Source organism: Ursus americanus, chromosome 7 (genome assembly GCF_024610735.1).
Source record: "Ursus americanus isolate L20-20 chromosome 7, mUrsAme1.1.p, whole genome shotgun sequence".
In the NCBI taxonomy this organism is placed as follows: Eukaryota; Metazoa; Chordata; class Mammalia; order Carnivora; family Ursidae; genus Ursus; species Ursus americanus.
Genome location: NC_142133.1, coordinates 67557802 through 67584810, shown reverse-complemented (window position 1 = coordinate 67584810; position 27009 = coordinate 67557802). Strand labels below are relative to the sequence as shown.

The window sequence follows — 27009 nt, the reverse complement described above, 5'->3', positions numbered from 1 at the left end:
TTCCTCCTTCTCAAAGAATACCTACAAATATACAGTGTACCCAGCAGGACTCTAAATCAGTGGCTGTCCTCTGTCATCAGTTGCCGTGCTCTGTAGTTACAGAAGGGTATAAAGTAAAAAATGAACTCAAGAAAAAAAAACAGCAATTCTGATGCACCTTCATTTTCTACCCAACAGGACTCTAACATCAGTGGCTGTCCTCTGTCATCAGTTGCTGTGCTCTGTAGTTACAGAAGGGTACAAGTAAAAAATGAACTCAAGAAAAAAAACAGCATTTTTGATGCACCTTCATCTCCAGATCTATTCATTTACAGAATTTATTCTAAACATTATTTCTCTACTTCACAGTTGGAATCCTGCCTTTAACAATTAGTACACCAAAAAAGTCTGCCTTTTCTTAGTCTTCCTTCAAAAATAGTTATTCCACAAAAAAATTTTCCATAAATAAGGTATTGAAAAGATTAGAATTCAAAAAGAAGAAGAAGAAAAGAAAGAGAAGCAAATGCACGGATAGAAATAAGTATACCACATTTTTAGTAATATAAGTTTTAGTGATATGATTTAGCAATACAATTAGTTTATTCTGAATCATTTCTGGAACTTGTTCATAAAATGCTTTACAAGTAAATATAGTATATAAAAGTGCTAGTTACTTATCAGTGGACTAACATGTATTTTCATTCATTTACTTATACAATAAATATTTATTGAATGCCCAAATAACCTTTTTTTTTTTTTTTTAATTTCTGAACCAAGAGGAATGATAAAGGCACAGGTTCTAAAGTTAGAAGGACCTTGGTTTGAAGGCTGGCTCTTGTACTTATGAGCTCAGAGACCGAGAGTAGACCATTAACCTCCAGGTTAGCATTTCACTCATCTATTTGATAGAAGAAAAAGAACTACTCTTATGGTCTTTGTGAGGTTTAACTGATTATACAAAACAGCACACGGCCTAGCATGTATCAAGTGCTCGATAAATTATAACCGCAGCAAATATATGTTAATATTGAGAAAAGTAGTTGAAGGAGATGGCCAATAAATGTTCTTTTTGTCTTACTAGAAAGGTGGGAATTTGTGAAACTCTGTATTAAAGATACATTAAAAATAAAAATCTTAAGGTTATGGGGAAAAAATTCCACTTAATAAAAAAGAGATGTGTTAGGTATGTAGGGTGAAATGACTAAAAAATAAAGATAAGAATAAGAGATGGATAAAGAAAATCCTGACAGCTCCTAAGTATAAGTGATAGGCATAGAGAGGTTCGTTAAACTATTCTCTTTTTTGCAAAAATACAAATTTTTTATGACTATAATTGCAATCCCAGAACATGCCTAACACATTTCCTCATATTCAGAAGAGACTGGGATTTTAGCCTTGAGATCTGTTGAACTAACAATAGTACTTTCGTGCTCAATAATTCAGTACAGGTCAAGTTTTTTCAGACAATTCTACCTTTCATTATAAAGGTGAGCAGAGGGAATAAATTCATTAGAGCATTACAAAATACAAGCTTTTCTGCTGCTCATTAATATTACATTAAAATAGCAGCAATGCACATTTTTCCATGTCCTTGAAAAATATGAAATTGTTTTTAAATTAAGCTTTTAAAAACAACTTCCACCTTCTATACTTTTGAAATTACAAGAGATATATGTCAATCATATCTCAATAAAGCTGGAGGAGTGGGAACGAGGAATTACTAGAGAATGTTAGGCCCAGCCAAAGAAACCCAAAGGTATGCACATCAGAGTCATTATTACCTTTAAAGTGTGAGGGACATTATTAATTTATGTAAAGATTTCCATATTGCGTTTAGCTTTTATCACTAACAATACAGCAAACAAGTACAGGGAAAGAAGCAATTAATTTTCTTAACAGGCTTAAGGAGCTTAACCTACAGAGTCTATGCCACCTAAATTAAGCTGACTAAAACAACACAAAATTTCAAGTCACACCTCGCCTATCTCTGGATAAGCAAGTAAACACTAGTAAAAAACAAACTACAGCATTTAATAAAGCTATCATTTTGTGTTAACCTTAATTCCTAAAATAAACTGGTTGGCTCTATCAAACATATTCCTAATTCATAATTAATTCAAGTCTCAAATGAAGCATACTTGCCATCGGCAATCATTCAACGACAAACCACACGATTAATCACCCAAATACTGCATCTTTTTACAGAATGCAAACCCATCTGCAGTTTCGGCCTCTGTTTACCCATTCACTACGTACATGCAGGAGTCTTTTTAAAAAAATAAATAATAACAAGCAGTAAACTTTACTCTGGCCTGAGAGATTACATCTCTCCGTGCTTCCTGTATACCCTGGAAGTCAATAACGCTAAAGTCAAACGGTAACATTTCCCAACTTTGGTTTAATGCGAGCCGTGGACGCGGAGCATCCGCCCACGGGCCGCTCGTGACTCCGGCTACTTTGACGCACCGGGATGCGGCTCACCTGACATTCCGCACCAGCCATTACCAAGGAAAGCCAACTCGGCGAAAAAAAAAATGGTCCCCGAGGAAGCGTGAGGGTGCCCCTAAGGGCCTTCTTCTGCCCGCACCTCAAAAACGAGGGGCCACGCCGCCCGCCGCCCTCAGAGGCGTCCGCACCTGCCAGGAGAGGCCGGGGGCTGGGGGCCGGGACTCGGCCGCACGGGAAGGGGCGGCCCGGCTCCGGCCCCTCGGCGTCCGCTCCGGCCCCGCCGCGGGGGCAGGAACCGGGGCCGGAGGTTTCCGCCGGGCGCCGCCAAGCCCGCCAGGGGCCTAGCTCCGGCTCCCGAGGGCCCGTCCGCGGCGGCCGGGGCGCGCAGCCACCTCCCAGCCCGGCCCGCCGAGCCTCCCCGCGGCGAGCGCGGCGGCGCCCGCACCTGCCCCGCGCCCTACCGCAGCCCCTGCCAGCCGCTGCACCCACCTGGCGCCCCCGCCGCGCCTCCCGCACGTCACAGCGCGACCCCGCGCCCCTTGGTACCGGCAGCGCAGCCGCGGGCGAACGCCGGGAGACCCTGCTCGGCCGTCGCCGCCGCCGCCCGGTTCGTCGCCAGGCCGCCGACAGCGAACCTGTTGCGCAGCCTGTCACGGCCGCTCGGGCTGCGCGGCGCCGCCTCAGCCCCACAACAACATGGCGGCCGCGGCCTCCGCAGGAAGCCGGGGGGCGGGGAGGTAGGCGACGGGCCGGGCAGCTGACGGCCCGCCCGCCCGCCCGCGGCCGGCACCAACTCCCCCACCCTCGGGAACTCGAGGTTGGCCCGGGCGCGGCTCCTCACCCCCCAGAGTCCCGGGGCACCGGACCCCGCGGGCCTGGTGCCAGTGCTTCTCTCTCCCCTCGGGGAGGCCCTGAAGCCCCGGGCCCGGCAGCCCTTTCCTGAAGCAGCGACGGCCCACCTGGCTCCTCCTCCCCGAGGTGACATGTTGAGGTTGGGTGGTGCGTTTCCTGCCACTGCAGAACCCCCACGGTTTCGGGGAAGGCCTAGCCGTGTCGGACACATGCCTGTTGCACCCCATATGGGGCTCTCTCCGGAACCTTCGCTCTCTCTAAGGTTAGTTCGCTGATGTGAGAGCTGGGATTCTCCTGGAAAGGGGATCTGAGGCAGGGAAAGGAGGTCATTCTCGCTCTTGCTTATGGGTGTGGTACAGTCTCCAGAAGGACTAACCATACCCAAAGGTCATCCATTCGGCGTTCCTCACTCTCCTCTATACCACATAAAAAAAGTCCAGCAAGGTAGGGACCTCCCCACCCACCTCCACTTGGGAAAGCAACTTCCCCGTAAACTCTCCTGAGCAATAAGAAGATGTTCAGCTCTCCCCAAATTCCACCAGGTGGTCTGCAGAAGCTGAACATTCTTCCCTAGGCTATAGCCACCTGACAAGTGAAGATCAGAGTATCTCTTTTTTTCTCAACACTTCCAGCTCCTGGTCTCCGCACCGAACACCAGACTTAACGCAAGTTACCACCATATACCCTTGCCCTTAACACAGCACTCCTAGAGAAACGGTTTCTGTTAGTTGGGGTTGGAGGCAGAGTCATGGTTTCTGTGGGTGTAACAAAATGGGGTTACAAGACCCAATATTTCTGTTGGCTTTTAGAGGCAGAGTGGGGGCTAGTCCCAAGTACAAAACTCATATCCCCCTGACTTACGTTGGTAAGGGAGGAATCTGTGCAGATCAAATGATCCTGTGGCTTCCTTACTGACCTGTTAGGGCAGGAGAAGGTAGCAAGGCTGGCTCTAGAGGGATGGATCCAAACCTTAGACCCATCTGAACTGGCCAACCAACTCATGTGAGGAACTTAGCAAACATCAATGATGATAAACAGGCTTTTCCCGCTCTCACCCTCAGTGTTTTTCCTAACTCTTCGATTAGGACCTGACCAAGACCTGGCAGACAGGTCCTGTGCTTCAGTGACACAGTGAGGCCGGACTCCTTTGTGTTAGTCTAGGAAGTCCCTTATCTACTGGGGTTAATCTGACCCTTATCTCCTGGGGACCAATCAATCTGCAAACAAACCACCCTAGCTAAGAACAACACTCTTGACCACGTGGTCTCATTCCCATGGTAGACATCACCAATTAATTGTGGTACTTCCTTTCAGAGCCCATATTCAAGAGTCTAAGCCTCTGAATCCTTCTCAGCATAATGCTCCAGAGACTTGGTCGAGGGCAAAACCTGTCTTTTTATTCCTGATAGGCGGATGGCTAGTCTCCATTTCCCTCCCACCATTTTGTCAATGTCATTGGTTTCTGGGTTCTGGACCTGATGAAATTCACCCGGAGTCCTTTTTCTTTCTGAAGGAGGTGCCAAATCCATGGCAGGACAAAAATTACATTTATTAAAAGGAATATCTATAAACAGAAAAAGAAAAAACATTTTAAACATTTCCCTAAAATAAACCAAAAATGTAGCAACCTCTCATGGAAATTGGAGTCCTGTATATAACTGGGAGCCTATAGTATCCTAGCTGCCAAAACATTATATCTCAGGTTTCCATAAGGAACTTTGAGGCCAGTTTGTCCACCCTATCCTTCTCATTCAGTATTTATGACTTACATAGATGATACAAACACCATCCTACTTCTTTGATGTCCTCTTCTATTCACAGAGCATATCTTGGAACTGTATCTGTAATTTCTCTCCTTGGTATTTCCCAAATCCCACCACCTCTTGTTTACCTCAAACCAACTGGTGATCAGATACTTGAAGGAACTAAGTCATAGTTCCTTCTAAGACATAGAGACATACTTGTCAAGTCTAAAGAAGATTAGGAGTTCTTGTAGGGTGAGAAGTCATAGAGGTCAGGGAAGGGACTAGATATATTACATTTTTCTTCCCCAAGTTCTTCCATAATTTAGGATAGATTCTTAGGCCTATTCCTAGTAACCTAGCTTTTCCTGGGGGGGCATTTAATCTCAATCTGTTTTCCTTACCTGCACTGACTCTCCCCACCCCAACCATATATATGTTATGTTATATCAATTTCTCTTTCTGTTAGTTTTCAAGGATTCCATCCTTAATCCCATTCCCACCCAGTCTACCCTGAAAACAAACCCACAGTGGTGGGAAGAGGCTAGAATAGAGAAGAGAAGCAATTCCAGGCTCTAAACATTCCATCAGATAAATATATTATCTATCCTATAGAACAGGAAGGCTATGAGAAACTGGAGCTCATCTGTAATGCCTCTACTACTAATAAATCTCCGAGACAATGTGATAAATAATTTAGAACTTCTTTTATTGTTTCTTGTTGTGCAGGTTTGTGGCTACAAGTCCTCTTAGTTTTATCTGAAAATGTGATTTTATTTTCATACTTGAATTACATATCCCCTGAATATAGAATTCTGGATTGACAGAGTTTTTTTTCTTTTGGCATTTTAAAGATGTTTTCCCATTGTGTTCTGGCCTTCATGGTTTCCACTGAAAGTCAGAGGTTGACCAGATCATTTTCTCCTCTAGGTAATATGCCATTTTCTCTTGCTACTTTCAAGATTTGCTCTTTATCCTTGGCCTTCAATAATTTGACCCTGATGTGTACCAGTGTGTACTTTTTTGGTGTTTATTCTGTGTGGCGTTTATCCACAATCTTGTATCTGCAAATTTCTGTCTTTCATCAAATTAAGAAAAATCTTAGACATTATTTCTTCAAATACTTTTTTCTGCCCCATTCTTTCTCTTATCTCCTTCTGGCATTCCAGTTACATGTATATTTGATTGTTTGATATCATCTGGGGTTCATATAGATGTAGCAGTGTTGAACCACCATTGAACACCAGAAGAACCTGGCTCTACCGTTCTGATCCTCAGGGCATCTGAAGATAAGAGTAGTGAGCAGTGGAAATCTAAAGCTGTACTCCTTTTACCTTCTATCTTTGGTAGGAGTTAAAATGCCTCTATTGCTAGCAACTGTGCTTTTTACCAGGGAGTCTCTTTTATTCTGTGGTAAAAAAAAACCAATAAAACCTAACAATATCTATACCACTCCTAAGTGCGTGCGCTCACACACAGAGTCAGAATTATTCTATTCCTTCTGAGAAATAGATGGAAAGTGAGGTTTGTCCTTTTTTAGTTTCTTTTTTTCTTTCAAAACTCACACAGAAGAATAGATGTGCTGACAGTCATCCTTTGTTCATAAAGAACTAAAGTCAAAGTCAATCTGGGAAACCAAGCTGAGAGTGCCCTAGTATTTGACCAGAAGAGCAAATGAAAAGCAGGTCAGGGATAGGGGAAGTCAGGGTCCAGGAAAAGGCCTAGGGCTTCATCTGGTATGTATTTGCTGATTCATTAATTAGATATTTGTTTTCACTCAGCAAATAGTTACTAAGAACCTATTACATTTTAGCTACTGGAAACAAGCAGTTAGCAAGGAGTTAGCACTAGTGGAAGCCGCTGAGACCCAGTTCAGAGGTGTGGTTAATGGGCCTAATTAGTTCCTTCACCCTGTCACCACTTCGTAACCTCCTGCATCTTATTTTGGAAACCTGGCACAGATGAGAAACAGAGAAGAAATGGAAATAGCAGTGATTTAAGGGGAAGCAGGAGAGAACGATAATTCCCAAGCACGCCAGAGGGAGTGTTCTCATTATTGGGCCGCTTGTGTCATGCAAAACTTGAGGCTCTGGCTTAAGGCCTGATGGTACTGGAAGAGGCAGTACCAGGCATATTAGAGGGGAAGTTAGCCCAGACTTGGCTCTGGGCCAGCACGGCAGGGTGGAACCAAAGGCCGGACTGGGGCAAGGCCCTAGAGCTCTGGACAGGACGTGTCCATTCATGACTGAAGCACCAGGGGCTTCCAGTCTGGCAGGTGTAGCTCAGCAAAAGGGAATCCAGCCTGTGTTCAGGAGTCAGACATGCTTCCTGTCTGGCATATTTGCCCAGCTGTCCAGTTCATTGCTGCCATCTCCAGCACAAACTTGGAGTGATTCCAGTTCCCTTTTTTGTAATAACCTAACTAATATTTATGTGGCCTTTTGCACTTGACAGAGCAATTTTGTTATTTCATTTATAATCCTCACAACAATGCTGGGAAGCAGGGTAAAGATCTGTTTGTGATCGTCTAACCTTGGTTGGTATGAAAGGAAAGAGGTAAAATCAGGCCTCAGTCTGGTGTGGATAGCTTTCCCATGCCTGGTTGTTGTGATTTTCTTTTTCCCCTTTAAATAGGGAAACAGGCTATGCTATTCTGGGTTCAGATAGCAACAATGTTTTAGTTTAAAATACACAATGGATCAGATCATTTTGTACTGCTTGGCCCGGTTTATTTCTAGAATTATTATTTTCTTCTTCCTAAGGAAGATAATCTGTTAAACCAATGAAATAGAAGAGAGATAACTGGCCCCCACCCCCACTCTCGGGAGAGAGAGATGGAGTTGCTATATTTGCCAGAACACTAGAGGAGGAAGACCCCAAGCAAATGGGAGGCCACATTTTGCTTGTTTAGGTGATACGCTTAAAACTTGCTCTGTTTTGATTTCCCTCAAGAACAAGATGAACATCTAAAAATTAGAGCAATGAAATCACTTCCCAAGATGGGGTTAGCAACCTCAGCGTGGTTGCCGTCCTCATCCACCCTAGGGAAGAATGACCAGACCAGGAGAATTCTCCACCTGGGGACTCAAATGGAAATTAGGATTGGGTGTTTGGTGCTATTTGCCATTTTTCTTTCTTTCTTTCTTTCTTTCTTTCTTTCTTTCTTTCTTTCTTTCTTCTTTCTTTTCTTTCCTTTTGTGTTGCATGTATCCAATAAATAGGCCTTTTTCTTTTTTCAAGTACCTATGGTTTAAAAGTGTTTAATTCAGGGATGCCTGGGTGGCTCAGTCGGTTGGACGTCTGCCTTCAGCTCAAGTCATGATCCCAGGGTCCTGGGATCTAGTCCCACATCTGGCTTCTTGCTCAGCAGGGAGCCTGCTTCTCCCTCTACCTGCCACTCCCTCTGGTTGTTCTCTCTCTCTTTCTCGAAAATACATAAATGAAAAAAAAATTGTTAAGTGTTTAATTCAGTAGAACCACATGGGAGGGCAAGAAAGAACAAAATAGGCTTGCCTGCAAATTAATTGAACCTTAGAAGCCATTCTTCAACAGGTGAATGTTTGTGCCTTTTTTAATAAATGAATAAGTTTGAGTGTCAAAAAAAGTACAGCATTTGAACAAAGCCATTCAGCCATAAATACTGAGAATTTTTAACAATCACCACCAACATTGTTTGCAGTGTGCAGACACATATACATACACATATATACATACACTTATATACATATACATATAGTTTCTAATGAAAAATAACAGTGCATGGCAGGTATTATAAGCCTCTCTTCACAGGTGAAGAAACTGTAGTTGAGATAAATTGGACCATTTTTCCAAAATCATATTTAGGAAGTGGAAGAGCTAGAATTTGAATCCTTATTTTTATGACTATCAAGACGACGCTCTTTCTACCCTACTTCTTCTCCCTATTATACAGCCTCAGTAATTTCTCTATCTTTGTATTAAACATGCATGAGTAAGAACTTCCAAAATAATTTATCTTGGAAGAACAGTTCCCCAAAATATGAAGAAGCAAATAGTAGGTCAGGTTGTACTCTGCAGTCAGACACCCGTGTGACGCTCCCAGAGCTTGTGATTCCTTCCACTGAGGTCACGACTTCGTGTCCCCATGCACTCCTGTTCTCTGTGCTGGTCGTGGATTTCCAGGATGTGACTTATATGGTCTTATTCCTTATTTTCCTTTAAGAGTCTCTCATGTAAATAACATAACTCTTTAGAATAAAGAGAATCTACGTGATCATTTGAAGAGGGGTAGCCTTGAAGATGTATGCTCAGTCTGGCCAGCGTGAACCATAATAACTAATTAAATGAACATCTTGCCATTCGTGACCACCCACATTGATCCAAGGTAATTCGGTAAGGTCGGATTACTCAAGATACTTAGAAAAGCTTCATTACATTCCGAATAGGCAATTGAAGGAAAATAAAATCTTAATGTCTGTGTCTGATTTTCAATTCTGTGAAATGATTTGATCTGACTACAGAACATTTTTTTTCTTCTTTATTGAGGTATAATTTGCAGATGGTAAGGTACACACATCATAAATTTGCCAGGCTCCTAGATTTTATGTACGTGAAATACAGTATGTATCTATCTGTGTCTGGCTTCTTTTGCCCAATGTGTAGACAGTCCATTTTGAAGCAACAGATTTTTTGCCCTACTTTGAAATTCTTCCTACAATTTACTCATCCATAGGATGAGAAATTTAAAAAGATTTCAGAGTATGTCATCTTTAAAAGGTTGCCTATTATCTTATTTTCATCAAGAAGTAATTAATGAAAATCTTTGTGTAAAAGTTATGCATCCATTTATCTGTCCATAGTATTTTGTTCTAAAAAATAATTTCAAGTTCTTTCTGTTACTACACTAAGAATCTTCGATTCTGTGTTCTGGAAAATGCCAGCATTGTTTTGGTATATAAGAAAGTTGTTGACCAACGTCCCCAAATCCAGCCATGTTTTTATTTTCTAAAATTCACTTTTTTCTTTAGGAAAAAAAGGGGCTGTTTTATCCCTTTTTTTTTCCCAAACAACATTATTTCAATGATTCTAAATAAGTTCAGAATTACACATAGATTCTAAATAATGCAGTTGCATCATAACAAAAAATCAAACCTCTTTCATTTTCCTCTTAGGATTTGTGCATTTATATATATACTCATTATTTCACTGTATTCATTGTGTAATATAATTTTCAGCTTTTCCTCACTTAATGTAAAGTCATAAATACTTATCCATAATAGCATGTTTTCTATATTTTCCATATTTATCTCTAAAAGCTATATACTATCTATTGAATGAAGTACCATAATTAATGATTCTCTTGTTATTGGCTGATTTTAATTTTTTGTTATAATAAATTACATTTCCTTTCTAAACACCTAAACATATGTAAAATACATTTCCTAATAAATGTTTTCATAAATACCATTTTTCTTTTTCTTTTTTTTTTTAAAGATTTTATTTATTTATTTGACAGAGACAGCCAGCAAGAGAGGGAACACAAGCAGGGGGAGTGGGAGAGGAAGAAGCAGGCTCCTAGTGGAGGAGCCTGATGTGGGGCTCGATCCCAGGACTCTGGGATCATGCCCTGAGCTGAAGGCAGACGCTTAACGACTGCGCCATCCAGGCGCCCCTAGATACCATTTTTCTTTCTTTTGGCATTCATCCTTATAATTAATGCTCTGAACTGTAATTACTGCATAAAATAATTATTGATAGTTTCTATAAAAATATATTAATATAAATTTTCTATAAAAATATATTAATTTACTTTGTAAATTATACCAGTTCCCCTACACCCTCCTCAAAATATTTCATCTACATTTAAAAATTTTAATTACTAGGCAAAATAATTTTTCAATTTAAATTGTTTTTATTTTTTATTTTTTAAAGATTTTATTTATTTATTTGATAGAAAGAGAGGCAGCCAGCGAGAGACGGAACACAAGAAGGGGGAGTGGGAGAGGAAGAAGCAGGCTCCCAGTGGAGGAGCCTGATGTGGGACTCGATCCCAAGACTCTGGGATCATGCCCTGGGCCTAAGTCAGACCCTTAACGACTGAGCCACTCAGGCGCCCCTAAATTATTATTATTTTTTTAGATCATTACTCTGTAATATGAAGATCAACATTTTAATACTTTAATTAGTAAAAGCAATAAAATTACTTTTTATTAAAAAATTAATTTTTCTTCTGTGAATTATTCACATTCTCTTCATTTACGTTATTATAGTATTCCAGTTTTACCAATTCATATAAAGTCTTTTTAAAAATTGAGATATAATGGGCATATAATATTAGTTTCAATTGTACAATATAATGATTTGATATTTGTACATATTGCCAAATGATCACCACAATAAGTCTAGTTACCATCTGTCACCATACATAAGTACAATTTTTTTCTTGTGATGAGAACAAAGATTTCTCTCCTAACAACTTTCAAATATGTAATACAGTATTATTAACTATAGTCCTCATGCTGTACATTACATTCCTATGACTTATTTATTTTACAACTGGTAGTTTGTACCCCCTTCAGCCATTTCACCCCCACCCCCACCCCACACTTCTGGAAACCATAAATAATCTGTTCTCTGTATCTATGAACTTGTTTTTTGTTTTTTGGGTTTTGTTTTGTTTTTTAGATTCCATATATGGCTGAGATCATATGGTATTTATCTTTCTCTGTCTGACTTATTTCACTTAGCATAATGACCTCAAGGTCCATCCATGTTGTCATAAGTGGCAAGATATTGTTCTTTTTATAGCTGAATAATATTCCATTGCATGTATATCACATTTTTTTCCCAGTCATCCACTGATGGACACTTTGGTTGTTTCTTTATCTTGGCAATTACAAATTATGCTGCAATGAACATGGGGTGATATATCTTTTTGAGTTAATATTTTCATTTTTTATGGATAAATATCCAGACATAGAATTGCTGGATTATATGGCAGTTCTATTTTTAATTTTTTGAGGAAGCACCATTCTGTTTTCCATAGTGGCTGCACCAGTTTGCATTCCACTGACAATGCACAAAGATTCCCTTTTCTCTGCGTCCTCACCAGTACTGGTCATTTCTTGTCTTTTTTAATAATTCCAACTCTAACAGGTGTGAGGTGATATCTCATTGGTTTGCATTTTCCTGATGATCTTTTCATATACCTGTTGGCTGTCTGTATGTCCTCTTTGGAAAAATGTCCATTCAGGTCCTCTGCTCATTTTTTAATTGGATTTTTTTGGTATTGAGTTATATGAATTCTTCATATATTTTGGATATTAACTCCTAACTAGATACATAATTTGCAGATTTTCCCCCTTATTCAGTAGGTTGGCTTTTCACTTTGTTGATGGTTTCCTTTGCTGTGTAGAAGCATTTTAGTTTGAAGCTTGTTTATTTTTGCTTTTGTTCCCTTGGTGTCAAATCCAAAAAACCATCACCAAGAGCAATGTCAATCTTATTGCCTATGTTTTCTTCTTGAAGTTTAGGCCTTACATTCAAGTCTTTAATCCATTTTAAGTTAATTTTTTTATTTAAAGATTTTATTTATTTATGTGAGAGAGTGAGAGAGAGAGAGAGTACACAGCAAGGAGAGGGGCAGAGGGAGAGGGAGAAGCAGGCTCCCCGCTGAAGAGGGAGCCCGATGTGGGGCTCGATCCCAGGACCCTGGGATCATGACCTGAGCTGAAGGCAGATGCTTAACCGACTGAGCCACCTAGGTGCCTCTATTTTAACTTAATTTTTGTTTATGGTATAAAAGAGTGGTCCACTTTTGTTCTTTTGCATGTGGCTGTCCAGTTTTCCCAGCCATTGATTGAAGAGCTTGTCCTTTCCCCATTGTATATTCTTGGTTCCTTTGTCATTAAATTAATTGACCATATGTGTGGGTTTATTTCAGGTCTTTCTATTATGTTCCATTGAGCTATGTGTCTCTTTTTATGCCAGTACCATATTGTTTTGGTTACTATAGCTATGTAGTATAGTTTGAAATTAGGCTGTGTGATGCCTCCAGTTTTGTTCTTTCTCAAGATTGTTTGGCTATTTGGAGTTTCTATGTTTTGTGGTTCCATACAAATTTGAGGATTGTTTGTTTTATTTCTGTGGAAAATGCCGTTGGATTTTGATAAGGATTGCCTTGAATTTGTAGATTGGTTTGGGTAGTATGAACATTTTAATAATATTTATTCTTTCAATCCATGAAGATAGAATATCTTTCCATTTATTTGTGTCTTCTTCAATTTCTTTCATCAGTGTCTTATAGTTTTCAGTGTACAGGTTTTTCACCTCCTTGGTAGAGTTTATTCCTAGGTATTTTATTCATTTTTGATGCAATTGTAAATGGGATCATATTCTTAATTTCTTTTTCTGATAGTTCATTATTAGTATATATAAACACAACAATTTTTGTATATTGATTTTGTATCCTGCAACCTTACCGAATTCATTTATTCTAAAAGTTTTTTTTGGTGGAGTCTCTGTGGTTTTGTACATATGATATCATGTCATCTGCAAATAGTGACAGTTTTATTTTTAATTTTTTTAAGTTAATTTTTTTTGTAATCTCTATACTGAATGTGGGGCTCGAACTCATGACCCCGAGATCAAGCGTTGCATGCTCCTCCAACTAAGCCAGCCAGGTGCCTCAAATAGTGACAGGTTTACTTCTTCCTTTCCAGTTTGGATGCCTTTCATTTCTAATTGCTCTGGCCAAAAGTGGTGAGAATGGGCATTCTTATCTTGTTCCTGAGACAATGTTGCTATGGGTTTGTCATATGTAGCCTTTATTAATTTGAGGTCGATTACCTCTATGCCCACTTTGTTGAGAGTTTTTATCATAAATGGATGTTGGATTTTGTCAAATGCTTTTTCCGCGTCTATTGAGATGATCATGTGATTTTTATCTTTCATTTTCTTAATGTGGCATATCATATTGATTGATTTGTGGATGTTGAGCCATCCTTGCATCTCTGGAATAAATCCCACTTGATCATGGTATATGATCCCTTTAATGTATTATTGAACTTGGTTTGCTAGTATTTTGTTCAGGATTTTTGTATCTATGTTCAAATATTGACCTGTAATTTTCTTTTCCTGTGGTGTCCTTGTGTGGTTTTGGTATTAAGGTAATGCTGGCCTTGTAAAATGAATTTGGAAGTCTTCCCTCCTCTTATATTTCTTGGAAGAGTTTGAGAAAGATTGGCATTAATTCTTCTTTAAATGTATGGTAGAATTCACCAGTCAAGCCATCTGATCCCGGACTCTGGTTTGTTGGGAGGTTTTTATCTACTGATCCAATCTCCTTCCTAGTAATCAGACTCTTCAGATTTTCTATTTCTTCATGATTCAGTCTTGGTAGGTTGTAACTTTCTAGGATTTATCCATTTCTTCTACATTGCCAAATTTGTTGGCAGATTATTGTTGATTGTAGTCTCGTGATCCTTTGTATTTCTGTGGTATCAGTTGTAATTCCTGATTTTATTTCTTCTTTCATTTCTGATTTTATTTATTTCATTTCTGAATTTATTTATTTAAGACTTCTTCTTTTCCTGGTGAATCTAGCTAAAGAATTTTCCATTTTATTGATCTTTTCAAAGAACTAGCTCTTAGTTTCATTTACCCTTTCTATCGTTTTTATAGTCTCTATTTCATTTATTTCTGCTCTGTTCTTTCTCATTTCTCACCTTCTATTAACTTTGGGCTTCATGTATTCTTCTTTTTCTAGTTCTTTGAGTCGTAAATATGGTAGGTCTAGCCACATAAAAGAAGGTTGAATCCCTCAGTTCCAATTCCAAATTTCTTGGGATGAGACTCTGAGCAGTCCAACTTGGGTCAGGTGCCCACTCCTGGTCCAAGCAACTACAGTCAGGTAGGTGGAATGAAGCTGTATAAACATGTCTGATTCAATCTAGTCTTGTGATTTTGGAATTTTAATGTCTGGAGGACAAGGGGAAAGGAGGAACAATATGAACTGGACAGATACCACAAAAGATTTCTCCTGTAATATTTTTGTCAGGCAGACATATTGGTACTGATGGCAATTTTTTAAAGGAAAGAAAAAAATAAATATTAAAATGTCTTTGCAGTATGCTAAGAGTCTTTGAGACTTTTGTTATGATGGCATGATATACTGCGGTTATGCAGATGCTTAGGGAGAATCTGGGTGATATCAGAGTTTTACATTGCTGTTTGATCTTTTCATTTGGGACAAGAGAGAGTAACTGAAAGAACGAGTAACTCTAGTATTCTTTTCTTAAGTTCAGGGTTCTTTCTCAAAACATTGGCAGTGGCATTGTTAGAAGTTAAAACAATCATAAAATTCTACCCTCCAACCAAAAATTTTTGTTAGAATTATGGTAATTTCTTAGGGATTTACAAAAATGTCCCTGAACTTTGTGTCCTTCAAGTTTAACCTTGCTTTTAATTTGATGTAGTGCACAGCCTGAATTGATTTGTTTTGTAATTTATATGGCAAGCCTCAGTGCAGGAAGCAGGTTTTGACAGGTACTAGAAGCTTACATTGCACTCTCAATAGTTAGGAAATAATAATTAATGGTTAGGTATTGGTTGTTTGGCACAAAACTCTAACTCCAAGTATAATTAACTTTAAGAGCTATTTTGGTGTATGATGAAAGTGAGATGTGAAAACTTTTCATGGCTTCTTAGAAGGAGTCAGGAATGTATCCCATGGCTGAGACATGTTGAAATTTGTGATACATAAATGTAGTTGCCTGATAAATGTGAAAATCAGGTGGTTCTCATGTTAAGAATTATAAAAATATTTATACTAGACTTAACGTCAGCAAGATTGGATTGAGAGTTTAGAGGCCCTAAAATTAAAGTACACATGTGCAAAATTAAAACAAAACAAAACACCAAAATACGCTAAACCTTAAAATCAGCAAGTCTACTAAGTTCTATGATTTGTTTGTCTTGTAATTTTGTGTGGCAGTTATTTCATTGCCTTTTTCTTTTTAAAGATTTTCTTTATTTGACAGAGAGAGAGAGAGAGAGGGAGCAAGCACAAGAAGAGGGAGTGGCAGAGGGAGAGGGAGAAGGCTCCCCACTGAGCAGGGAGCCTGATGCAGGGCTCGATCCTAGGATCCTGGGATCATGACCTGAGCCAAAGGCAGATGCTCAACTGACTGAGCCACCCAGGAGACCCTTCATTGCCCTTCTTCTTTTTTTTTTTTTTTTTTTTTTGAACTCTCAAATATTGAAGTATTTCTAAATAATTGTGTGTGTGTGCATGTGTGAATGCCATGTGTGCAGGCTCACACACGGACAGATATGCATGTTCAAGGGCACGCCTTTGCTGCCAGTACCCTAAGAATGTGCTTGGTTTGCTTTTTGGATAATCCACACTGGGTACACCATGTTCTTCAGAACTCCAAATGTTAAGTAGATTGTGTGGACTTTGGTTCCAATTACAGAAAATTTGAGTAGATAAATTGGCAACCAAGGAAGCTACACCAAGGGGCAACTCTTTTATGACTCCTCAAGAGACAGCTGTGCCTGGTGTCTACTATCAGTGTAGTAGGAGCTCAGTTTCATATTTGAGCATAAGAATTTTGCTCCAATATGATCTTGATTGAGGAGTAAGAGAGCAGCTATGAAAGGCCTCTGTGCGGGTTCGGCCTTAATTTCTTCACCAAAAACACTTTTCATTTTTTCCCCAGATTTGGAATATTTTTAAAAAATGTATTTAATATTTAAAAGTTTGTTGTATGTAAATGCATATTAAAATGCCCTTTAAGAAAATTAATTGAGGTGTTCACAATAGCCAGACTATGGAAAGAGCCCAGTTGTCCATTGACAGATGAATGGATAAAGAAGATGTGATATATAGATACACATATGATGGAATATTACAAAGCCATCAAAAAATGAAATCTTGCCATTTGCAATGACGTGGATCAAACTAGAGGGTATTATGCTAAGCAAAATAAGTCAATCAGAGAAAGACAATTATCATATGATCTCACTGATATGTGGATTTTAAGAAACAAAACAGAGGATCGTAGGGAAAGAGAGGAAAAAATAAAACAAGACAAAACCAGAGAGGAAGACAAACCATGAGAGACTCTTAATCATAGGAAACAAACTGAGGGTTGCTAGAGAGGAGGGGGTGGAGGGATAGGGTAACTGGGTGATGGACATCAAGGAAGGGCACGTGATGTAATGAGCACTGGGTATTATATAGGACTGATGAATCACAGACCCGTCCCTCTGAAGCCAATAATACATTATATGTTACTTAATTGAATTAAAATGGAAAAAAAAGAAGAAATAAGTGTTCTGTTAAGCAAGAAGAAGAAGAAGAAGAAAAATGTAATTTCACATATGCCTTCTGTTTTGCCACTAGGTTATCAATAATTCCAGCCCCTTTTCAAACAATAAAAATTTAGAAAGGTTTTACTTATTCTGCTCACCCACCATCCTAACCAAATCTAACAGGTGTGGTGGAAATCATTATTACTTTTTTATAATAATGAAATTAAATTATTAAATAATTTTAAAAAAGAAAAGAAATTGAGGAAATAATCTTCAGAGTTAAACTATCAGAATACAACATTGCAGAAGAAAAAATAGTTAAAAATTACTTGAAGGAAATGGAATGGCTCCAGATCTGAGCAAATTGTGACTGTAGCTGTTAAGGGTGCAATCTGAAGGAAATGGAGGTTTGTTAGTCTGGGGAGATTTTTATAAAAGGAGAATCTCTAGGATAAATTTTGGCAGTGCCCATCCAACTACTACTGTCCTGGGAAGAGTAAATATCGGACTTGTATTTATAGTTCTACTGGCAAGGCCATGATTATTGAGAAAGGTACTTCCTGCCTACTTTAGTCAGGTCCCATTAAATTTTCAAGTTACTACCCACCCCTGGTATGATTCCAGGCTTAGCAAGCAGCATTCTAATCACAATCTGGTTCCCTGTGTCACCCTACAGGGAACAAATGTGCTGGTCATGCTGGGAGTGCTCTTCTGGGACTGTGATAACTCTCAGCACAAGTTAATACATCGTCCTAGTTTGTTCATCAGTGAATTTGAATCGTGAGAGATGATCACAAATGGGGTTTCAGAGCCAGCAAGGCTGAGAGCCAAGGAAGTTCACCAAGGAATGTGGCCTTCATACTCTTGGAGGGCCTAGAGTGTGTCCAATTCATCTCTAGCCCCAGCTTGAAGCACAGGCCTAGGACCCAGTAGAAACTCAGTGCTCATTTATCTTGACTAGACATTCCTTAACAGTAAAGCCCATTTTATAACTGTAATCTCATTTTGTAGTTACTCAAAAGCATATGTTCACCAATGAGAGATTTAAACAATACTTTTAAAAAGTTACCTAGGTAATACACATTAAAAAAAACTATAAAATATAAGTAAAAAGTAGCTATCCACATTGCAATTATTTAGAGAAAACCATTGTTAACTTTTTGGGAGTTTTTTTATGCATAAGATGCATATATATAAATATATATATATATTTATATACTTTTTTTTTTACAAAATTGAATCTTACCATTAAGCAGTTTTGTAATTTGCCTTTTTTTTTTTACTTAAATAATATGGTGAAAGTTCTTTTCATAGCAATATATAATCTATGGCATCATTTTTAATGAGCATGTGGATGTATCATGACTTAAACATCCTCCTGTTGTTCATCATTTAAGATGCATCCATTTCTTTGTTATTATAACCAACACTTTAAAGAACACATTTATCATTTCTTTAGAATGAATTTCTAGTGGAGATATTGCTAGTTTAAAGTATATGCATGTTTTAAAGCTTTTGATGTATAGCCAAATTGTCCTCTAGAAAAACTCTCATAATTTATTCATCTACTAGCAGTGTTTCAGAGGGTCCCATTTTGCCCCCTTAAGTTTTCTACACCTTAACCCCGCTTGACATCCCTGGAGCATAGGGCTACTTATAACCCCCAGGATCCTTAGCAACTAATTGGTACCCCAGATGCAGCTTTTCTGGTCAACCCCACCTGCTCCTCAATCCCAACCATTGTCTCTCCATCCCTGAGCTCTAGCATCTTCCTCCCTCCTTTCCATCCTCCCTCCCTTCCTGGTCTGGAAGTTCCTTCAGGAAAGCTCTGAACAGGTTGTGAGGTACGATTGCCAGACGAAATACAGGATGTCCAGTTAAATTCAAATGTTAAACAATGAATATCACATAAGCCAATAGTATAAAAGTTATTTATGATTTCTGTGATATTCAAATTTAACTGTGTATCTTGTATTTTTATTTGCTAAATTTGCTAATCCTGCCTGAGTATTCTTAACTACCATCTGCCCTAAATGTAGTAAAATCCCTCAAGGTGTCTGGTATTTGTACACTTCCCTTCTGTATTGTCAGTGCTGATACAGAATTTTCCTTACTTTATATTTCTTTGGTCATTTTACAAGGGGTGGGGGTGTATGGAATAGGTAGAGAAAGGAATTAACCATGTTTTCTCAAGCTGCCATCTTTTTTTCCAGAAGTATGAAAGTTTTATGGAAAAAAACCAAAACAAAACAGTGAATTTGAAGGCTATGAAGTAGGAGAATCATGACATAATATAACGAAAAAATGAATTAAAAAGCATGTGGCATGATCCCATTTAGTTTAGAATATTTTACTTTAAAGTAATAGAAATGATTTTTAAATAAGATTCTAAACCCAGACCTCAACTAAATTTCTGGTTCTGCCTTTCCAGCACTTTTGCCTTGGACAGGTTATGTAGTCTGAGTCTTTTTCTCGTCTTTAAAGGAAACATACAGTCTACTTTATACATTTATTTCAAGCGATGAGGTAACAAGTATATTGTTGGCACATCCTAGGTCTTCTCTTCTTCTAACTGAGTGGAAAAGCACACACAGGACAGTCTTAATGACTGGATTACTCCATAGTTCATTCAATTTTTGTTTTTTTATGACACATCTAGGGAGTCTTAGATTAAATTTGGGATATTATTCAGTCTATTTTCTAGGTCTATAAAGATAAAGGGGCTTTGGTATTTAGAAATATATTTTTCTAAATCGGAATGGGTGTTCATGTGTGCATGTGTGTGGGTATGTGTATTTACTCTACATTCAATTATATATCATCAAGGTTGGTTGTGTGTATAAAAGAGAGATTTTGGATTTTATATCCCCAAACACTCCGCCAGCCACCCAGATGTACACCCACTGGATCTCTGAGAAAAATAGATGAACGGACATTTTTAAGGATATTATTTACTCTATTGCAGGCTAGGAATTTGGTTCAGTTGCTATTCTAAGCTTCTGCTAAGCCAGGCAGGACTTCAAGATCCAAGGCTAGGTAAAAGCAGGCCTTACAGGTCCTTTGCCCTTGGGGCTACACCTTGATCGTATTCTGGGAAGGACAAGGAAAAGAATGGAGGAAACCAAGAGAAAGAGAATCTTTTTTCCATAAGCCCCAACAAAGATTGTCTCCTTGACCAAGTTTAAGTTGGGCTCCTCTGAGCCTTCTTCTTGACTGGACCTCGATCTTGGCCTCCCCATCAAAGCCCCCTTGCCTGGCCTGCAGAGCCCAGTTTTAGCAAGAATCCTGCCAAGTCAGTTGGGACAGAATCCCCCACCTGTGATATCTGATCACCCTCCATATCTGATCAAGCTCTTCTTTCCCTACTTTTGACTCTAAGGTCCTGGCCTGCCTTAGAATCCTGCTAAGTGAGTTTAGCAACAAACCCTCTGCCCTTGCTGTCTCCTCCAGTAATTTTCCATCCACTGACCCCTTCACTCTGCTCCTTGGCCACCGATCCCTACTTGTCCTTATTGTATTCAGAATTCAGCCTGATCTCTCTCCCCATTTTGATAGCATTGAACACCTATTCCAGCAGTCTTGAATAAAATCTTTCTCACTGTTTTAATAAGTACCAGAATATTTTTCTCCCCTCCCCACATTTATTGAAATATAAATGACATATAACATTGTGTAGATTTAAGGTGTACAATGTGATGATTTTTCTAGACATATATATTGCGAAATGAATATCGCCTCACATGGTACTTATTTATTCTTTCTGGTGTGCTGAGAACTTTTAAGATTTATTCTCTTAGCAATTTGAAGTGTACAATACAATGTATTTTTTAAAAGATTTATTTATTTTTTTTTAGAGAAGGGTGGGGCAGGAAGAAAGAATCCTGAAGCAGACTCCCTGCTGAGCGGGGAGCCCGTTGTGGGCTCCATCCCAGGACCCTGAGATCATGACCTCAGCTGAAATCAAGAGTTGGATGGTCAATCGACTGAGCCACTCAGGTGCCTCCCCCCTTTCTTTTATAATACAGTTTTTTTAGAATAATTTTTTCTTTAACAACCCTGGCAAATCCAGCCCAGGCTACCTCAGAGAGCCACTTTTTTTTTTTTTAAGATGCAAAGCTTTAAATAGGAGCCAGAACTAAAAGACATTGCATGTGTAATGAAATGCTTTTAGCCTTTAGTTCCTACCTAACTTTGCTCTACCCTTATTGTCCCCAAAAGTCCTTGACCAGTGTTAAATTTCTCCCTGAGAGGGAATGGGGTTTGTGTGTGGAAATCCTTGGGCTCCCTCTAGCGGTTAGAGTGTGCATTCAGCGCTGACTGGCAAACACACTGCGTGTGTTGGGAGGCTGTAGTTGCTGTTGTTTTAGTGCTAACGTTAGGAAACTTAGGGTGTTGCTTTCCCCCTCCAGGGAGCTTAGCAGAGTATCAGAAATGTCCTGTCTGTACCTTTGTGCAACTGATTCTTTAACCCTTGCTAGTTCTCCGCTTGGGACTCGTGAAATGGGTAGGTAGTTCAGCCGTTTTGCAAATGTTCCTTTGATGTTCTACCCAGGGAGCCAGTTATGTCAAGACAGTCTATCAAACGCAGCCCAAGTGGACCACATGCATGGGAAGATCCTAGAGTATTTCTTTAAAATGAAGATTTCTGTGTGCCACCCCAGACCTCTGAATCAGAATTTCGGGGATGCGGATGGAATTAGAGGGTATTGTGCTAAATGAAATCAGTCAGTCAGAGAAAGACAAATACCATATGATTTCACTCATATGTGGAATTTAAGAAACAAGACAGATGAACAGAGGGGAAGGGAAGGAAAAATAAAATAAGATGAAAATAGGGAGGCAAACCATAAGACGCTGAACGCTAGGAAACAAAATGAGGGTTGCTAGAGGGGAGGTGGGTGGGGGGAAGGGATAATTTGGGGATGGGCGTTAAAGAGGGCACTTGATGTAATGAGCACTGGGTGTTATATGCAACTGATGAATCACTGAATTCTACTTCTGAAACTAATGAGAGGAAGGAAGGAAGGAAATAGGAAGGAAGGAAGAAGGGAAGAATGAAAGGAAGAAAGACAAAGAATTTTAGGGATGGAATGGGGAGGAGATGGTGGTGGTGAGGCAATTCTTAGGCACATTAAGGCCGAAAACCACTGCCGTGCACTCCTTGCAAAGGCACTTTCCCCATTTAACGTCTCATTTGCAGTTATGATGCATGATGCTGGAATCAAACTCATCAGACAGTGTTACATTCACAATGAGCACACCATAATAATGTAGCGTGCCAGCCTTTCACCCCAAAAAAAGAACACAGTATATACCCTTCCTTTATTTAAACCTTTGAATCTAAATCCTCGATTATGTGGAAAATGCTTTCCTTCTTCCTTTTTAAAAATTTATTTAGTTATTTACTGATTTATTTTAAGTAGGCTCCAGGCCCAGCATGGAGCCCTACGTAGGGCTTGAACTCATGACCCTGAGATCAAGACCTGAGCTGAGATCAAGAGTCAGATGCTTAACCGACTGAGCTACCCAGGTGCCCCTCCCTCTCTCTTTTTAAAAATTTTATTCTGTTCAGTCTAAATAGAGGGGTCTTATTTACTCCTTCAGCTACTCCAAAGGTGGGTTAATTTACTCCAAATCTCTCAAGTGTCCCCACCTTTCCAAAGTTCCAGGAAGCCATCAGAAACAGGTCCCTTTGCACCAAATTTAGAAAGCCTAACTAACTGAGCACAAATATAGTTGCCTCTGATCTAAGCATAATTTCTCTTTGGACACGTGTTTAAAATGCACATTCATAGGCTTCACTCCCAAATTTTCTGGTTTGGTAGATCTTGGTTGAAGCCGAGAATCTGCATTTCATCAAGCATCCTGAGGTGACATTGATGCAGGTGATCTTCAGACTACTGAGGATTTTTCTTTAGCTGTTTAAGAAGCATTGCCTTGTATGTCAGAGGTTCCTAAACAAATACGGTATTGCTAGAGTATTTTACAACCAAGTCCCTTATAAATCTTATAAACTAGAGTTCTAAGCAAATATTTAATGTTAATCTGCAGAAAGGAAGTAGACTTGGGATAATAAATAGTGGCATTGAGGCCATAATTTCACCTTTCTCCCCCTATTTCCCATAGCTTTAACCTTTATTGTGGTAAAATATACGTAACATAAAATTTGCCACTTTAATCATTTTTAAGTATAAAATTCGGTGGCATTTATTATATTCGAAATGTTATATAATCACCACCACTATCTATTTTCAAAACTTCTTTTGCCTCCAACGAAAACTCGTACGCATTAAACAATCACTCCTTGTTCTCCCCGTTCCCCCCAGTCCCTGGTAATTTCTAACCTACTCTCTGTCTCTATGAACTTGCTTGTTCAAGATACTTTGCATAGGTGGAATCATTCAGCATTTTCCTTCTTGCGTCTGGCTCATTTCACTTCGTATGTTTTCCAAGTTCTTCCACATCACAGCATGCATCAGAAACTGCATTCTGTTTCTGGCTAAGTAATATTCCCGTGTGTGCGTTTGCCACTATTTGTCCTTTTATCTATTGATGGATATTTTGGTTGTTTCCACCTGTTGGCTATTGTGACTCACGCTGCAGTGGACGCTGGCATGCAACTACCTGTCCCTGTTTTCAGTTCTTTTGAGTGTGAACCTTAGAGTGGAATTACAGGGTTGCATGGTAAATTGATGTTCAACGTTTCGAAGACCGCCAAACTGTTTTCCACAGCTGTGCCATTTTACTTTCCCACCAGCAATGGACAGGGATGGTAGCATCTCCACATCCTTGCCAACCCTTGTTATTTTCTTGTTATTTTTTGATCGTTGTCAACGTAATGGACGTGAGGTGGTTTCTCATTGTAGTTTTGATTTGTATTATCCTAATGATTAGTGATGTGGAGCATCTTTTTCTGTGCTTATTGGCCATTTGTGTGTCTTCTCTGGACAAATGTTTATTTAGAGTCCTTTGCCCATTTTTGAACTGGGTTATTTGTTGTTGCTGCCGCTGCTGTTGTTGCTGAGTTATACAAGTTCTCTGTATATTCTGGATGTTAACCCCTTATCAGATGTGGTTCTGCAAATATTCTCCCTCATTCTACAGGTTGCCTTTTAATTCTGTTGATATCGTCTTTAGATGCACGGAATTTTTAAAGTTGCATGAAATCCAACTTGTCTACTTTTTATTTTGTTGCTTGTGCTTTCGGTGTCATATCCAAGGAATCACTGCCAAATCCCACACTGTGAAGCTTTTGCCCTGTGTTTCCTTCTAAGAATTTTGTAGTTTTAAGTTTTACATTTAGGTCTTTCACTAATTTTAAGTTAATTTTTGTATATGGTGTTAGGTAAGGGTCCAACTTCATTCTTTTGCATGTGAATATCAAGTTTTCCCAGCACCATTTGTAGAAAAGACCATATTTTATCCATTGACTGGTCTGGGCACCCTTGCAAAAATCATTTGACCATATGGGGTGCCTGGGTGGCTCAGTCAGATAAGTGTCTGACTTCAGTCTAGGTCATGATCTCAGGGTCAAGCCCTGTGTTGGGCTTCACACTCAGCAGGGAATCTGCTTGTCCCTCTCCCTCTACCCCTCCCCCTGCTTGTGCTGTCTCTCTCCCTCTCAAATAAATCAATAAATAAAATCTTAAAAAAATTAATTTGAACTTATATTTAAGATTTATTTCTGAGCTTTCAATTTAATTTCATTGGTCTATATTTTTGTCTTCATGCCAGTACCACATTGTTTTGATTACTGTAGTTTTGTAGCTTTTGTTATTGCCTATGTATTTATTTTTATTGAGGGAAGTTTCGATTTCTTCATATGGCTTCAAGTTACTATCTAGTGTCCTTTCATTTCACTCTGCAGGATTCCCTTGAGCGTTTCTTGAAGGGCAGGTCTAGTGGTTGCAAATTCTCTCAGCTTTTCTCTATCAGTGATGTATCAATTTCTCCAAGGGCAGGTGACAGTCAAAGGACAGTTTTGCTGGATATAGAATTCTTGGCTGACAGGTTTTTTTCTTTTAGCACTTTGGATATATTGGCCTCCAAAATTTCCGAGGAGAAATCTGCTGATAATCTTCCTCCTTGTATGCAGTGAATTGCTTCTCTCTTGCTGCTTTCAAGACTCTCTTTTTGTCTTCTGAAAATTTGATTATAACATGTTTTAGTGTGGGTCTATTTCAGTTCATCTTACTTAGAATTCACTGAGCTTTTTGGATGTTTATATTCATGTATTTCATCAAATTTGGGAAGTTTTCAGCCACTATTTGTTCAAGTATTCTCTCTATCCTTTTCTTTTCCTTCTGGGACTCCCACAATGTTTATGTTGGTCTGTTTAGTGATCTCCCACAGCTCTCTTAGATTCGGTCAATCTTTTCCAGTCTTTTTTCTTTCTGTTGCTTAGAATTGATACTTTCCATTGTCATTTTCATGTTTGCTGATTCTCTCTTTTGCTTGCTCAAATCTGCCTTTGAATCCCTCCAATGAATTTTTCAGTTTTAGTTATTGCACTTTTCAGTTCCAGAATGTCTTTCAGTTTTTTTCTTAGATTTTCTATTTCTTTATTGGCATTTCTATTTTATTCATACATCATTTTCTTGACTTTCTAGATATTTGAGTGTCTTTGAGATAGCTGTTTTAAAGTCTTTTTCTAGTAGATTTGCTATCAGATCTTTTTCAGGGACAGTCCCTGTTGATTTAAATTTTTCCTTTGAATGGGCCACATTTTCCTATTTCATTGTATGCCTTGTGATCTTTTTCTTGAAACTGTACATTTTTTAAAAGATCAATTTATTTATATGAGAGAGACAGAGAGAGTGCATGTGCATGGGGGAGGGACGGAGGGAGGGAATCTTGAAGCAGACTCCCCGCTGAGTGGGGAGCCTGACTGAGGGCTTGATCCCATGACCCATGAGATCATGACCTGAGCCAAAACCAAGAGCCAGACACTTAACCGACTGAGCCACCCAGGTACCCTGAAAACTAGACATTTTAATTTAATAATGTGGTAACACTTGAAATCAGATTTCTCTTATTTTCCAAGTTTTTTGGTTTTTTTGGTTGTTGTTGTTGTTGTTGTTTTGTTTATTGCTTTAAAAAAAATTATTGTAGCCTGGCTCTGTGTCAGGGATCTATGTGAGGCATAAACTTAATATCTTCTCTGGTCTTTTCTGAGCCTACACTTTTTTTTTTTTTTTAAGATTTTATTTATTTATTTGACAGAGAGAGAGACAGCCAGTGAGAGAGGGAACACAAGCAGGGGGAGCGGGAGAGGAATAAGCAGGCTCCCAGCGGAGGAGCCTGATGTGGGGCTCGATCCCAGGACTCCAGGATCACGCCCTGAGCCGAAGGCAGATGCTTAATGACTGCGCCACCCAGGTGCCCCTGAGCCTACACTTTTGCCTGGGCATGCATGGCCAATTTCTAATTTCTCCATTTATGCACTTGTTTTTGAATGTCTTAGTCTTTTTTTGTTTTTTTTTTTTTAAGATTTTATTTATTTATTTATTTGAGAGAGAGAGGAGCAGAAGGAGAAGGACAAGCAGACTCATGCTGAGTGCAGAGCCCGACGTGGGGCTCAATCCCATGATCCCAAGATCATGACCCAAGCCAAAATCAAGAGTCAGACGCTTAACCAATTGAGCCTCCCAGGCACCCCAAATGTCCTAGTCTTTAATGTGTATCCCCTTAAAGG

General features: G+C 39.2%; 1 protein-coding gene and 1 long non-coding RNA gene across 10 annotated transcripts in view; one reads left to right on the top strand and one right to left on the bottom strand.

Annotated features, from left to right (window-relative positions):
* The window catches only part of ITSN2 (intersectin 2), a 133243-nt gene extending 129883 nt beyond the window's left edge, over positions 1-3360 (bottom strand). For 4 of the 9 annotated variants that reach the window (XM_087863814.1, XM_087863818.1, XM_087863819.1 and 1 more), the window contains exon 1: positions 2917-3055. The gene's annotated coding sequence lies outside the window, so the exon portion shown is untranslated. Of the gene's footprint in view, positions 1-2460; positions 2608-2916; positions 3108-3268 lie in introns of those variants that run through there. The other 5 variants (XM_087863815.1, XM_087863823.1, XM_087863822.1 and 2 more) reach the window with 5 other exon arrangements.
* A 5-nt stretch (positions 3361-3365) lies between these two features.
* Positions 3366-27009, top strand: part of LOC123799958 (uncharacterized) — a 53831-nt gene continuing 30187 nt past the window's right edge. The window contains exon 1 of the long non-coding RNA XR_006781770.2: positions 3366-3541. This is a non-coding gene — a long non-coding RNA (uncharacterized LOC123799958). The remainder of the gene's footprint in view (positions 3542-27009) is intronic.